The sequence below is a fragment of the Dermacentor variabilis genome, chromosome 4 (genome assembly GCF_050947875.1).
Source record: "Dermacentor variabilis isolate Ectoservices chromosome 4, ASM5094787v1, whole genome shotgun sequence".
NCBI classification, from domain to species: domain Eukaryota; kingdom Metazoa; phylum Arthropoda; class Arachnida; order Ixodida; family Ixodidae; genus Dermacentor; species Dermacentor variabilis.
Window position 1 is genome coordinate 2329703 of NC_134571.1, and position 16350 is coordinate 2346052.

Consider the following 16350-nt stretch of genomic DNA (forward strand, 5'->3'; position numbering starts at 1 on the left):
AGCCCTGCACCGTAAGAGATAGCTAGAAAAGGTATGTTCACTGAAGCGCCGTATTCCCACTCATCTCAAACAGACAAATCTTTAAAGACAATTTTACTTTCTCTTCAAACAGCATATGACAAACCTGAGAGCTATGTGTTCCCATAAAGTTTTTGAAATATGCTCAGAGTAAGTTCGGCTTAGCGTTCAGCAAATCAACAGTGGACGAACAAGAAAAACCTCAGCGTGACAACTTCTCATGCATGGCCCTGTCAAATATGTTTGCTTGTTGACATATTGGCTCCAGGCTGAGTCTTCCCCTGCTCACCTCTGTTACTCAATCAATCGATCAATTTTATTTATTAGAAACAAAAGGAACTGGAGGGACACCTGGGCAAAAAGCTGTTGCAGCAGCTTGACGGAGGCCCAGGTCCCTTACACGGCATAAACATTTACATGACATACACACAGAAGGCTTATACACAACAAAGATTACACATCACACATATGCACAAAAATGACACTTCTCACTTGAACGCAATATACTGAACTGTCACTATAAATGAAGAAAGTAATCATGCAAGCCCTTTTTACTTAGTGTAGCTGTGTGTGTTTATATTTGTTTAGTGCAGTCGGGATATTACGTGTTAAGAATTGTAGGCTATAATTATTTTGGAACTATGGTATCTTCCTTACCTCAGGGTTTCGTGTAGTTTGTTTTGTGTTAGTGCAGAGTTCTAGCTTAGCAAGTGATGTCAAATAATTTTTAACATATTCAGATGAGAAATAAATTGTTTCTAGTAATACATGTTCATATAATTTACTTACTCGGTTTAGTCTGTATTTGAGAAATATATTTTCTGTTCGTGAAAACCGATTAACATTCTCTATATACAAAGCAATTTTATTTTGAGATATCACCAGTCTGCAAATCAGTTTTGGATGTTGCCCAGATGAGGTAAGAGTAATTTATATACAATAGAAAGAGACCATAGTATATTTGAAGTTTTGCTCTCATAGGCAGAAATGTGCGGCAATGAGCCATAGCACCAGTAACCGCATATAGTTTGCCACATATATGTTTGATCTGTTCATTGCAACATAAATAAGAAGAAAAATATACTCAAAGAATTTTACTCTTCAACCAATTGAATGTGTTGACTCTGAAAGTAAATAGCATGATCAACGTTAAGTGGCTTGTTTTTTGGGCGGAACATTAGAACTTTCATTTTCTTTCAATTCACTTTAAGCTTATCTGCTTCTGTCCAATTGGAGAAACTTGCCATAATTTTATTACATTTTTGCACAAGTATGTTCGCATCAAGATCTGAGAGACACAATGTGCAATCATCCGCGTACATAATGGTTGAAGCGATTTCCTTATCATTGGTATGGGCAAGTTTCGAACGGATGAATGCAAGGAAGTCTTAAATTTCGTGTGGTTCACAAATTTGCATGCCTGGTATTCTAAATATGTTATTGGACAAGTGATTTCAAATGACGCAGGAAGATGATCACTGTTGGTTGCGGAGTCAACCGTTTCCCACGACAAAAACGATGCCAACGCTACAAAATGTTAAATCTAACACTGAACGAATGGGACCTCTAGCAAACGTTACTTGTCCTGTGTTCTAACATGAAAGGTGACTATCAATAGTCCACTCCCATAGTCACTTACCACACAAATCTGTTTTTAGCCCCCACGACACGTGATGCGAATTAAAATCCCTTACAAACAAAATTTCTTTTCTACAGGCAGCCACAGCCCTAGCAAGTTGACGTGTACTTTGCACACCGTTGGGGAAATATGCATTTGTAATTGAAAATGGATGGTACCCTGGGAGACATAAATCTATAGCCAAAATTTTGCAGTCGGAATCCATGATTTGAAAAGAAATTTTTTGCCTTGTGACAAATTTTACTGGAAACAAGTATCAGTAATCCTCCACCTCGCGAGTGTCGATCTAATCGGAAAGACCGAAAACCTTTTAAATGAAAATTTTTATCTGGTGAAAGCCAAGTTTCTTGAAGAAGTAAGACATCTGGATTAAATTGAATAGATAGGCAAGATAAATCTGTTAAAGCTGAAAATATAGAGCGGCAGTTCCACTGTAGTACTTTCAACTGCCCAATGGTGTTGAACGCACAGCAACGGTAACTGTCGCCTTTAGAACACTTTCTGTAGTCATAGGAGATGGTTGACTCTTTTTTGATTTTGGTTTCATAGTTTTGGAAATTGGGGATCCCATACGTTTGGGAGCTCGAGTGTCAAGTTTCATATCTGTGACACTAACAGTGTCTGAATAAGAGGACTCATCCTCGCCAGGTTTGACTAGCGCAGTAGTGTCTGTGGAATGTTCCGCAAATGTAGAAGGCGTCTCTACCTCGTTGCTAGGCATTGGAGGTGTGGTGTTAGATACTGGGGACTTCATTGGTGTCTTAGTGGACTGCATCATTTGCAACATCTGACTGGAAATAATTTGCGCTAAGCAATCAGAGAGACTGGATATCAATTTATCCATAGCTTTAGCCATTGCTTTTTCCATAGCAGAGTCAATTGCTTCAGAGAGATTAAGATCAACGCTTGGAGTGTTGTCCGCTGTAACATCAGAGTACTCGAAGGCCCTGTCTTTAATAACTGCAATTGCATCTGTTCGGGAGCAGCGACAGCGGTCGATTATCTCAAGAATTTGTATTTCTTGAGCGCGAGCTGAGCAGTTCGAATAGTCTGCTGGGTGTGCTCCCGCACAGAGGCAGCATTTTTGCGCTTGAGCGTAGCATTCACGTGAAGAATGACCATCTCCACAGGTGCGGCAACGCAAGCTAGACTTACATCCTCCTACGTTGTGCCCGAATCTTCAACAATTCTGACACTGGATTGGACGCGACGCGAGTGACTCTACACGGAACACAAGAGGCCACACCTTTATTTCAGAAGGACATGATGTGCCCACAAACGTTGCAATTGCACATTCCATCGGAACCCTCTAGTTATTTATCAGTCGATTGCAACGGTAGATAGCAATGACACCTGCTGCGGAGAGCTTGTCCAGGATTTCAGTTGGGCTTAATCGGGAGTCTACGCACCGTACAAGACCTTTGGTGCACGCAAGGTGAGGCGGAATAAAAGCGCTCACCGGGGTAGAAGTGAAGGAAGTGCATTTCAAGAGGTTTTCAACACAGTTCCGGTCTTGTGAACGGCACACCAAGCCTCCCTGTCCGAACGCTCACACGTCAGTGATGGTTCGGAAGTGGTTGGACGTGGTCTTAAGTGCCTTCTGGACAGCTTGTGCATTCGTGATCCTGATGGAACCTCCATTGGTAGGCACAAGCTCAACAGGAATGGAGCTGACGCCACTGCGAAAAAATAAATCTAGAGGCAATTCAGTAGGTGGCAGGAATTCTGACCAGGCGGATGGCGCCTGGCCAGGAGAAATGGTCGACGTCAGCCCAAAACGGCTGACGCAAGGAATTCCAATCAACCAGGAACTAAAATAAGGTTAATGAGACACCTGAAACCACCCGATACTCAGCCAAAACACCACTGCAGGTCAACGAAACGGTTGCTCTGTCGAGGCCAGCAAAAAGCGAAAAAAAAGCAGCAAAACAAAAAGCGAGCCACATCATGCATACGGTGCGCGCGCGAAAGAGACGCGAGCCATGCCACAAAATACATGCCGTCTGAGGCACATTTCACGTGATTGCGATTTCAACAATGCGACGTGTGCGTCTAAATGTCGTACAAAAATCCCTCACGTTACCTGATCCTAGGTGCCTAGGGACAGGATCGTTTAGGGACTTTTGAGAAGGCGCGATGATAGTGCCAAGTGATGCCGTCGCTCCAAAGTTGGTTCTGTGGTGGCGCCATGTGGAGCGTTGAATCTCCGGCCCAAGCCCGCCCCTGGTCTCTGCAGTGGTTTCAGTATTTGTTGACGAAAAGTCGTGCAGTAGTAGTGGTGAGGCATGTCGGCTTTTGGTCTCAGTGAACTCTGCTGGTGTTAGACCCGTATTTCTGAAGAATTCAGTGGTGCCGACGATCGAAATATTCAAGTGGCGTAGCACCTCAGCAATGCAATTTGCGATCGGCACTGTGCAGCAGCGTCATCACATTGCACATGCATCTTTACTTAGTCGGCGTCGTCGGTGGAGGTATTATAAGTGTTCTTCGCCACGACTTCCCTTACGTAAGTAATATAATGCTTAAGGTGGTGTTTGCTCACAACTGCTCACGCGTCCTTGAAATGGGGCAGCGCAAGTTTTCAATCGTATTCACCGCTAGTGCGCCATCCATGACTTCATGTGATTTACTTTTATTGTGGGCTTTATGACAATTTACCCATAGTGCTGTGAACTTAACCGAGCTTTAGTGACATCACATGGTCTACCAGAATTCCACGAACTAAAATGCAGAGTAGATGTTTAATATTATTCGTACTAAGGGCGCGATAAACACGGTGAGGTGGAGCTTAATAATGTGCCGTTATGTTCAGCTGCATCTCTGCCCGTGCTTCGCGCTCTTAGTTTTAGCAATGGGATCCAAGGTTCTGCGTAAAGTTAAAACGAATGAATGTGTATATGTGTGTCTTCAATAACTTCACCGCAACACTTTTGTGTAATGCGATGAAGCAAACAGTGTATTGCGGTGACGGGATGTATGGCAGCCCTAGTTCCAGCTTTGATGTCCCCGTTACCCTGAAGCTACTGCCCCGCCCGCTTTACTATAGTCTCAGGTGCTCTTGAACTCCCTCTTTGCCGGTATTTTTATTTCCACGTGCTGAATGGTCCAACCGCAATACATATATGTAGTGAGGTGAAGCTTATTAAAGTTGCCAGATGCTTTGACAGTGTCAGACCTAACACTTTTAGAATGACATGGCCAATAGAACAACCCAGACCTTCACTATAACAATTTTATTAGGACTTTCAAACTAATCTTACAGCACAGAAAAGCAATGTAAACACCTTAAGAGTTTATTAGCAAGTAATACTGGAAAGCACAAGTCTAGTGGACAAGGGTATGGTGAAGTGCTTTAAACACTCAACCGACACACCATAAGTGGTTAAACATTTCTAGCATATTGATGCAGGTTGATCAGACTTACTGCGATATTGGTTGCTTTACAATAAAAATAATAGTATTGGATAAGAGGATGCAAGCGAATCGTGCTGCTTGGTTATGCAAACCACATGGGTTCCAGAAATATGCAAACAGGGTTCTTGTTTACGCATGCTGCTTGCATCCACTATTCTAAAGCTCTCTAATGTCAGCAGTATAGAGAGATGCTGCAAAAATAGGGCTTTGAACTTCACAACTCCAATTTTGTTTCTTTTATACTCATACAACCTGAACACTACGCTGTTGTGAGAGCACCTGCCTAGCTCATTGGCACATTTTGCGACAGTAGCACTGATCACTCAGTTAGAGTTGCCTGTCCTAATATTACTCAAAGAATTCTTTAAACAGTTCATTTTTTAAGCACGAAGCATGTCATGCCCATCTAGAAAATTAACCACGCAATAACCTACTAGAAGTAGCTAAAAAATCAGCAGTCTTCTGAAGTCAGCTTGATTTGCAGCTCCTAAAATTGGCTACTATTGAATTAGGGGAAGGAAAAAACAGTTTAAATAAACACATGTCTGATCAGAAAGTTGTGTTAGTGTGCTGCCCGCTAAGGCAGTGAAAGGAAGCCGTTTCGGCATTGGTCTACCTCTGTACCAAAACCAAGCACCGCAGTCGAGGCGACTTCACTTGGCTTTGACATCTTCAATTTCCCGAGTACAGAATACTCAGTCTAGGTGAGCTCGATGCACATCACCCATATTGGGGACGCAAAGACATACTGCCAAGAGGATGCCACCTTGACGAAGCGGACACTACAGACCTCATATTAGCAAATGACAGCAACTACTCCAACTGCCACACCCTCCATTAAAACTAGCATGGGCAACTGCGGCCTTCATCATGAGTGTCAGTGCGACTCTGCCCCAGAGGCAGCGACCATTATCCTGTATAACACTTGATAAAAGACATGTTCTTGCCGCAAATGAACACTAACAAAAGGAAGACACATAAAGACACTCATTTTGTGAGTGTTCAATTGCGGCAAAAAACATGTCTTTTAGCAAGCACCAACTAGGCCAACAAGCAGTTCTGTTGCAGCATATAACACTTGATGTAGGGGTGAAAATGTGCCACACTTCACAAAATCAGGGTTTCAGGCTGGGACCATTTCCATGATGCACTTGAGTTTGCAGAATGTGAACGTGATGAAGAATCGCTAGCAGCACGCATCCTGTACAAACTGCAGAGAGCGACATAAGAACTAGAGCTTACTGGGGCAACATCCAGCCCTGAGAAGCACCTGCTGCAACGTTGGGGTGAGCAAGCCAAGCTGCATACTGCATACTTAAATTGTGGCTGCACGCAACAAACCCTGATCAATGTTCTGCACAAGACTGAGCAGGCAAGATGGGATACTAAGAAACTTGCCAGATACTAGTGGATGGACCACTGCATGTCATTTGAACGTATAGGTTTCGGTAAGATGCGGCACATTCTCGGCTATAACAGGATGAACCAAATACTGTAATACCATTAATAACACGCTATTCGATCTTCAGTGCACTTCTGAGTAACTTGAGGAACAACCTGCAGATGCTTTCACCGACCCCCTCTCAGTGAGACTGACTGTCACCAGAGTTGTACGCACCTTAATGACCACTTGCCAAGGAAGGAATGGAAAGCCTCTTTACGATGGCAGAACCTGTTGTTGCTTTCGAACATGTCAACACTTAAAGCGCACGGGGCAAAGATGGAGTCATTTTGCAGATGTTAAAGAATCTTGCCAAAAGAGGAAGCAAGCACTGTTGCTTGTAACCAATTAAATCTGGAATATTGGAATTCTCACAGAGTGGAAACACTTGGTCATGAAGCCAGTACCGAAACCAAGCAAGAAACCTGACACCATAGCCAACCTTTGATCAGTCTCACTCACATTGACAGTGTGCAAATTGATTGAAGGAATATGCCTCGTGAGGCTGAACCACCATATGGGACAGACAAGACTATTTCCACCTGTGCCAGATTGGTTTCTGGCCTAAGGTTGACACGTGCGACAATATCCTCTTTCTGCATCAAAGCATCGCCAATACCAGATGCTTTGGAGGAAATATATATGGGTTCTTAGTCAGTCGAACCAAGAAGAATGTCGTGCACAGTCTGCAACGAGGAGGTACTGGTGGCCTTTCATGAAGCCTTCCCAGGCATTAGGGTTGCCAGTGTTGCCAAAGCCTTTTATGCAACGAAATGTTTGAAATATGAAGTTACAGTAAACAGTCAAAGACTTTTACCAACTGCACAGGTGGAAATGCAGGTAAAACCCGGACTAGCACACTTGGTTGCTGGAGTGATTCGCTGATGAGCTAAGAAAGTGACTTAACAGTTGGGGATAAGGTATACCGAATGCAAGTATGTGCATATGTACATGTGCTATTAGGCTGAAACAGATGAATTTTCTCCAAAGCAATAGCAAAAGCTCTTTTTTTCAGGATGCCACTCGTGTGCTTTAGGCAAGTGTGGACAGGGTTATATAAAGCTGCATAGGCAAAATGATACAACTAGATACAGCTGTTAAGCGTAATATTTTTTTTCTGGGCTAAATTCTTGCTCCTTGAACTCATTCGAGGTCCTTAACTGTAACACCAAAGTAGTGGACCACTACCAGAACAAAGGCATGTAGTGTGCTCATCTCAATTCTTGTGCTTATGCCAGTCTTCTTTTTTACAGCAATAGCTGCTATTGGCAAACTCCCCTGGTTGTTCTGATGTCTACTGGTGTTGTCACTGGAATTCCCAAATTTCTTGCTAGAATATTGCAAAAACAATTCTCATTGTGCTGCGAGGATTAGAACACACGATCAAAAGATTGGCAGTACACAATTCTATTTTCAGGAGGAGGAGACAAAGGTGGGGGGGTAGACGAGGTTAGCTAGTGTAAGTACCGGCTGGCTACCCTGTGCTGGGGAAAGGGGCAAAGCGCTGCAACATTCAAAGGAGGTCGCACAATTCGCATGTCCTTAAAAACTTCAGCAAAGACCTTAAGGCCTTGAGTGCCGAAGCCCGTCTGGACCAGTGTCCTAGAGCTTTTTCCTCTGTAAAGGGGCGATTGTCCAGTTTTTCGAGCGCGGTCACGAGCACTTTTCTTGGTACTATGTAACGGGGACAGTCACAAAAGAGGTGCTCAATCGTCTCCTCGCAGCCGCAGGTGTCACAAGTGGGGCTGTCGACCATTCCAATGCGGAATGAATAGGACTTCGTGAATGCCACGCCGAGCCACAGGCGGAACAGAAATGTTGCTTCCGCTCGTGGTAACCCTGGTGGTACACGGAGTTGCAGGCGTGGATCCAATCTGTGGAGACGTGCGTTCGTGAATTCACTGGTGTTCCACCGATTCTGCGTAAGCTCACGGGCGAGGGAGCGAAGACTTGTGGCTGCATCTGTTCTTGACAGCGGTATGGGTATAATCTGGGCACCATCATGGGCCGACCGGACAGCGTCATCCGCACTGTCATTTCCCGAAATTCCGCAGTGACCCGGTATCCACTGGTAGATGATGCTATGTCCCTTGTTGATTGCGTGATGGTGGAGTAGTCGGATGTGCGCGACTAGTTGCACATTTGGTCCGTGGATGAAAGGGGACATCAGACACTGGAGAGCTGCCTTTGAGTCACATAAGATGGACCATGAATGTGATGATTTGTGAACAATAAACTCCAGAGCAGCACGGATAGCTGCGAGTTCTGCAACCGTCGATGATGTGATGTGAGATGTCTTGAACTTGAGGGTGACACACTGCGGGAATCACCACTGCTCCAGCTGAACTTTTAGAGGAGACAGAACCGTCCGTGTAAGGGTGGATGCGTCCTCTATGCTTGTCATGTAGCACTGAAAGCACGGTTTGTTTGAGGGCGAAAGTTGACATCTCCGTTTTCTTTTTGATACCGGGAATAACAAGAAGAGCATGGAGTGGATGGAGGCACCACAGCGGTTGAGATGGTCGTGCTGCAGGCATGAAGTTTGACGGTAAAGTTCCATGGTTGGCGGCAATAATCTAGCTGAACGCTGAACGAGGTCGAGCGGCAGGAAGGGAGGCGAGATGATGCGATGGAAGTCGGGCGAAGTGCCAGATATGCATCCTTAAAGTGTCGACTTGAAGATATGTATTGATGGGGTGGTCATGCGCGATGGCTATTGTTGCTGCCGTGGGCGCACATCTGGGAAGACCAAGACAAATTCGCAGAGCTTGAGCTTGTACAGACTGGAGGGCACGGAGGTTGGTCTTACCGGTCCCACCCAGTACAGGTAAGCTGTAGCGCAAGAGACCGAGGAACAGTGCGTTATAGAGTTGGAGCATCGCACTTACAGACGCACCCCAAGACTTTCCCGCAAGAAATCTGAGAACGTGAGTTATCATGACTAATTTCGTTTTTAGGTAGGAGATATGAGGACTCCAGGAAAGGTCTCGATCTATTATCACTCTTAGAAAGCGGTGCGTCGTCACTTTACGCGTGAAAGCGACTATAGAGCCCTTCTCAGAGGACAGCTCCAGACCTCGCGCTCAAAGATAACCTGATATTAGTGTGACCGCTTTTTGAAGTCTGGCGCCACTTTGCTGAAGGTACAGTCGTGGTGAATACTGATCCTGGTGAGTGCAATCAAGCCAACAGGTGCCATGATTGGCTAACACCTGCTAATGTCTGCGTACTGTATATAGAGCAGGCGTCCACATCTTCAAATTCTGACACATCACCTTCCCACTCGTGAAGGCAGTTCTATGTTAACTTTTCTTCTTACATGCAGTGACAGTGATTGGGTGCATCTGCTTCATTAATCTTCTTCTAGTGCTTGGCTTCTCAGATTTACTGGATGGGGCTTTTGGTGTCTTGTTTTCCTCAAGCACAGCGCGAGACCTAGCAATGGGTTGCGCAAATATAGATTTGAGAAAACCAAAACGAATTCAGCAGTAAGAAGCTAAAGGGTTGTTTTGGTGGAGACCAGTGGCCAAATCCGGATATGAATGAGGAGGAAAAAAGTCGAGTCTTTCCACTTCAACACTGGGAGGCACAACTCCCACAAATAAATACGACCTGTACTTATTTTACTTCTCCTTTGGAAGTCACTTCAACAAACACCACAGGAAGCAACCTTCCTGTGCATATTTCACCAGCTACTGCATGTCAAGCTACTGCATTATTGTTTTGCGTTATGAGTGAAACTGCAATTTTCTTTATGCGCCAACTTGCCCAATCTTATGTCTTGCAGTAGGGTGTTAGCTGTGCTATTAAGGCACTTAAATACTTGTGAATAGTAGTAGAGAAAAAAATAAAAGTAAGTAAGCAGTGGCTTTTTGTGCGTAGACTATGCATACACCAGATGCTCTCATAGCCATTCTTCCCTATCTGCTAAACTATTCTAAACAAGAAAAGCTTATAGACAATTATTGTGCAAAGTCAGACCACAACTAAACCGGAGATATCCTTGGTAAGCAAAGTATACTTATTTGATGACATTTTCTGCAGCCCTGCTATTGGGCTTAAATTCCGTCTGTTTCAGCTGTACAGGTTATTAAGAAGTGATGAGACAGTCTAACAATTTAAATCATTGAAAGACTTAGCGAAACCTTTTTTTGGTTGTTTTTTCTTGGTTTCAGACTCTGCACATTGCATTTTATGGTGTGTTTTCCTTTTTTTGCTTTTTCTTTGTAGGGCATGTTAACATTTTTTACACCATGTCAAGTATGTGGTGCCATAGAGTTCTTGGATGGAGTCTTGCCCTTTCATTCTGTACAATGTGATGGCATTTTTTTGTGTCCAAGCCCGTTTTACATTTGAGTGTGATTGTAGCATTTTGCTGTTTTACCTCTGTCACCCAAGCTTGAAAGATTGCTACCCACTGCTGGTGGCATGACACGTGACTTTTTTTTTCAATAAAAGGAAGTCTGTCACTTATCCTGTGCACTGGTTGTCTTTGTCTTTTTTAATTACAATTTGTTGCCCATATTTGCTCTGTTGTTGCATTTCAGATTAGGAATGGCTATCATAGTTGACATCATTTAACCATATTGCACACAATGTGGATATGTACTTGCAATATATGGCCACCATAAATATAATAAATATAAGTTAATAATTCAAGAATACTGCATTTGCATGGTGGTGCAGCCATGAATTGTGGCTATAAGGTACCAGCGGTGCAGGTAGAACTGCTTGTGCAGAATATAGTTCAACTCTACTATCCTTTCAAACATCATTTTTTATCCGCATTTGTATAGCACCAGTTCCTGTGAACACACATCTGGTGGAAAAGTGGCTTGCACCTGCAGTTGGGGCCAATGAATAGCCAATATTCTGCCTGTTTTCATGTTATTAGCATATTAGTAAAGGCAGTCGTTTTTATAGTAGCCTGTTTGCCTAGTGTAGAAGCCGTTGTGGGGTGTCAGTATCTTGTTTGCAGGGGACACAGCATCTGGCACATAGTTTGTCACAGGCCATGTCTTCGGGGCAAGTTGAGTTTACTCACTTGCAGAGGGAGAACCAAGCTTGTTGAAATTGAAGTAAACCACCTGTACATTCAGTGGCCTTGTTCATTTTGTGTGACATATGTGGTTATAGCGGCCCTTGCTTTATGCACTTCTTGACTGGCAGCAGTCTTTTCCTTTTGAAACACTCAGGATAGCTTTCAGCAAGCTGGATAGGAATAACACTGAAAAACCAGCAGACGTTAATTGTCGAACTTATCATGCGAAGCTTCGTACAGTATGATGAGGGCGTACATAAATAAGGGTGTTCCCCAACGCCTTGTAGTACATGTCGTGAGTTTGGAGCAACATGATGTATAGCTTTTTTTTTGATCGCATGCTATAGGTTCAGCAGGCGTGGGCATGGTTGAAGTCCAGCGCAAGGTCAAGAAAACAGATATCTATTAGCAGTACTCTGGTAGACGCTGAGAAAACTGGTGGGAAACCTGCTGAACAATAGGTTGACCCAGTTGCTGGCTTCATTAGGTGAAGTGTGATAAAGAGAAGGAAGTCATCAACACATCAGAAGGTTTTGCAAGTCTCTGTCATAACACGCCAACAAGTCTTAGTGCGCAAGCGATGCACGACGAACTACATATGCATTCTGTTGGACAAAGAGCTGCTCATTGTAACTAATGAGGATGGTGTGGACAAAAAAGAAACAGCAGCTCCATTAATCTGGGGTCACTGGTATCAACAGTGTTTTGTAAGTGTGCATCGCCATACTCCCCAATGTCTTCTTGGGTGACATCAGCAAGGACCAGCTTGAGGCTAGGGGTAATAGACTTCTTTACAAGCTAAAAATGCATGCATGCATGAAGGACACATTGCGTCCAAAAAGTAGGCACTTCACAAGGGCACTGGAGAAGGAATAGATTATTGACAGTAGGCAAAGACAAGCTTCTCTGCTACTAAACACCCAGCACTGTTGCCATGTAACGACCTCTGAAACAATCCCTCTCAAAGAGAAATCATCTTTGTGTATCCATAAAGAGGGCAGGCAGGCAAAGCCCCTTCAGCACTGCTGCCAGCTTCAAAAGGCCCACTTCGCACATCCTGAATGCTTCCTTCATAGACTTTACTGGGTGCAATCATTCTACTGTCCAAAAGTTGTCGTTGATGGCACTGTTGGTTTCGTGGCAATACAGTTCAGAAGCGATTGCTACAAACCTCCCTTCCTAGTTGGTCTGGAGGCTCACGGTGCTCGTGAAGCGACACCATGAGACAAGCAGGGTGACTGGATGCCTCCAAGCCTTTGATCGTGGATCACACGGTTCTGTTAGTAACAACCAAGAGACCTGAAACCAACAAGCTCAAGTTCGGCACTCGTGTGGTTCCTGTGGAGGATCCATAATAAAAAGCACAAAAACAGAAAACTCAAGGGAAAAAAATATGGGGTTTTACGTGCCAAAACCACTTTCTGATTATGAGGCACGCCTTAGTGGAGGACTCTGGAAATTTCGACCACCCGGGGTTTTTTAACGTGCACCTAAATCTAAGTACACGGGTGTTTTCGCATTTCGCCCCCATCAAAATGCGGCCGCCATGGCCGGGATTCGATCCCGCGACCTCGTGCTCAGCAGCCTAACACCATAGCCACTGAGCAACCGCAGCGGGAAAACTCAAGGGAAAGGATGAAGCACCATTTAACACTTAGTATTGCTGCAGCCCAGCCCCTTCTTTAATCTTATCTGGCCGTGCTACATTTACTTACTATAGGCATGAACTTCTGTGCGCAGCTTACTGCAGAGAGCACAGGTGATGTTCCCAATCAGTGTCCCATTTTTATACACACTATGTGCTGGCTCAAAGAGGCTCGAAACACTGCAATGGAAGGCGCCTGGAAGAAAAGAAAAGCTGTGCTGCAACGATCTTGGCAACATCTTGTTCCCTTAATAAAAATTGTGCTTCCATATCAACTTCATCCATCCAGTATAAAGTACCAGCGCACTTATGAACAACAAATCAATTCTCAAAGAGCATGCGCAGTCCAGCCAAAAGCATGGGCATGAATACGCATTGTGCTCCTGCATTGAAGGTGAATAACGCGTTCCATAATGGCGAATGTGCTTTAGTATGCTTCCTTGCAATATGAATTGGTAATCTACAAAGAATTGCCAATGAAGCTTACCACGAGCACAGATGCACTTGCAAATTATATTGCAATTGTATATAATGAGCACAGTGTAAACCTATGTGCCCTTTCCACTCTTAGTAAGCTTTACTGGACGATGCTTATTTTACCCATGTATTGCAGTGTAGCAAGCTACGAAAGAAACGTTGCATAATTGGGCTTCTTAAGATTACCTTTCTCGCAATACACCAATGTTTCGCGGTGAAGCATACTAAAAGTGTAAAGGGGCTACTGTCACTGGACCATATGAGGTCTTTAATTAAACACTCGCGCACCCGCCGCTTCTCAGGTCGCCAAAGTGGACATACTATGCCGAGTGATGGCGGCCCCATCCCACTTTTAGTATGCTTCACCGCGTAACTAAAATGTACTGCGGTGAAGAAGCAGTACATTTGCATTGAGTGAAGAAACAAATGGTTTTTACAACAGTACAGAAATAAACGCGCACCATGCATCAGTCTACCACACGGAAGACCGTCGCAACAAAAGGTAGCTGATTCGCACAGGCTGTGTAGCCCACTTACCAGTCGTAAAGGGTATTATGTGTAATTCAATATTTCAGACACATAGAAATATGTTTATATGTTTACGTTGGAACTCCTTGCATAGTAAGACTGCCAGAACTTCCACAACACAAAGTAATTTACAACACACAAACGCAAAGAACACAGACATACGCCTCGTTTTCAACTCGGTCGTCATGCAAATGACATATAGCACGGAAAAACGTGAACATGCTGTGTGTTAGCATCGTAAACTTCATACTAGGCAAGGAGCACACCATAATCCCGCGAAAGCCGCTAATGAGACCAAAACGGAATCACATGTCTGTGAATGCGCAAATGGAGCCTCCTAAGCCACTCTGCTCCACCACCACCTTCACTGCACCACTCGCTAGAAGCACAGCACACCAACTACACATTCAGCACTGAACAGTGGGCGGTCGACGCAGTCGCATTTACATGACTTGTAGCTAGCAGCACATCCCTCGATGTCCGTTAAGCAAAGGCGGACACGGCGACGCCACATCGCGGTTCGCTGAACTGCGCTGCCGATGCGCTAGGCCACTTCGACATTTCAGTTGTCACCACCGCCGGGTTCTCAAGGCAGCACGGGTCACACAACACAGATTCTGTACTGCCAGAGCTCACGGAGGCCAAAGCCGCTCTGCCGCACTACCACCATAGAGTTTCTACAAAATTTTTGTAGGATACTCTATGACCACCGCTACTCACGTCTTTCCGCCAAGTCACAGAAGAGTTCTGACCACGACCTACTGGAACTCCAGACGTGCACAGATATCCGGTTTCTATGGGAGCCACTTGCGCCCACTCTCGTTCAGCCATTAGTGTCTGTTCGTCTGCTACTCTATGGTTGACTGGTGCCGTGTTGTAATTAGTACGACGGCTGTTGTGACCAACTGCTTGTCTAGTTGATGATCTTTGCTAACACAGTGACAGTGATGTCACAAGGCTTTGATCGGTCTCTTGGCTGAAAATTTGACTGCCCGAACCTAAAAAATGTCGGAGCGTGTAGTCCGCTGCTCTCTAAAAATTGGAGGACGCTTAAGCTTCGCCTTCAAGAGTGGAACGCGATAGCGTTATCGCACCCCGTTCGCACCGCCTACTCAAACGCGCTACGCCAGCCAAACGTCGCGATCGGCAGAGATAGCCGGGCCCCGACGCGCCATGAAGGCGGACGCGGTCATGTCGCGTCCGCCTTCATGGCGCGCCACTCGTCCGCCTACGAGTGGCGCGCCACGTGTCGGGGCTGCGCCGTACATTGCGAGGAGGGGTCTTCTGTGTTTGCCGCAAGATGGCTCTGCGTGTGCACAGAGCGCAGAAGAAGTTTAGCGGAAACGTACTTCGCTACTCGTGAAACTGCGACTTCTGTAAGTTACATGGTCATAATTACCGATATACACCGCAGTATAACTTTCTACGGCACATTTCTAAGGCAACACCGCATTCACTAGAGGCGATTTTGTCCCGTTTTGAAGGAACGAACTCGTGGCTGATCTTTTTTAAAGAAAAAAAAGAAAATTTGTGGCTGAGTGGTAGCGTCTCCGTCTCACACTCCGGAGACCCTGGTTCGATTCCCACCAGCCCATCTTGCAAGATGTTCTTATTTATGAAGTGCCTTCTGGGATTTATCGCTCATGGCTAACGCCGCGGACGCCGACACCGACGACACCGGCTTTTCTGCGACACGAGCTCCTTAACGCTGTCGCGTTATATAGCCGCTCATATTGCCTTTTTCAAGCATAGAGTTCGCAGTGTACACAACAGTTTCATTGTACACGTTGTAAAATTCGCTTCTGCGCTCTTTAGAAACCACCGTAATGTTCGACGACAGAACGATTACTACTCATTTTAAATTTAAGAGGAAGCTTTAGCTCGAGCTCGAGCCCAACCCCGGCGCGGCTTATTCAAATACATGTAAAACGCAAAAACGTTATGAGATAACCCCTGGACCGATTTTAATGAAATTTGTTGCATTTCAAAGAGAAGATTAAGTTCTAGTGAATGTTCGGAGCGGAATTTCGATTTAGGGCTTGAATTTTCTTAAAACGATTTTCAAATATTTGACCGTTTGAAGAAAATAGAAGCACGAAGTTTACAAATTCATAGCTCTGCATCGACAACTGATATCGCGGTTCTGT

The 16350-nt window shown here is 44.8% G+C and overlaps 1 long non-coding RNA gene across 1 annotated transcript; it reads right to left on the reverse strand.

Annotated features, from left to right (window-relative positions):
* Positions 1–4870: 4870 nt before the first annotated feature.
* On the reverse strand, positions 4871–15369 carry LOC142578573 (uncharacterized). The gene is made up of 2 exons (XR_012827229.1): positions 13269–15369; positions 4871–12852 (listed from the first exon to the last, which is right to left on the reverse strand). It is a non-coding gene; the product is annotated as an uncharacterized LOC142578573 (long non-coding RNA).
* Positions 15370–16350: the final 981 nt, after the last annotated feature.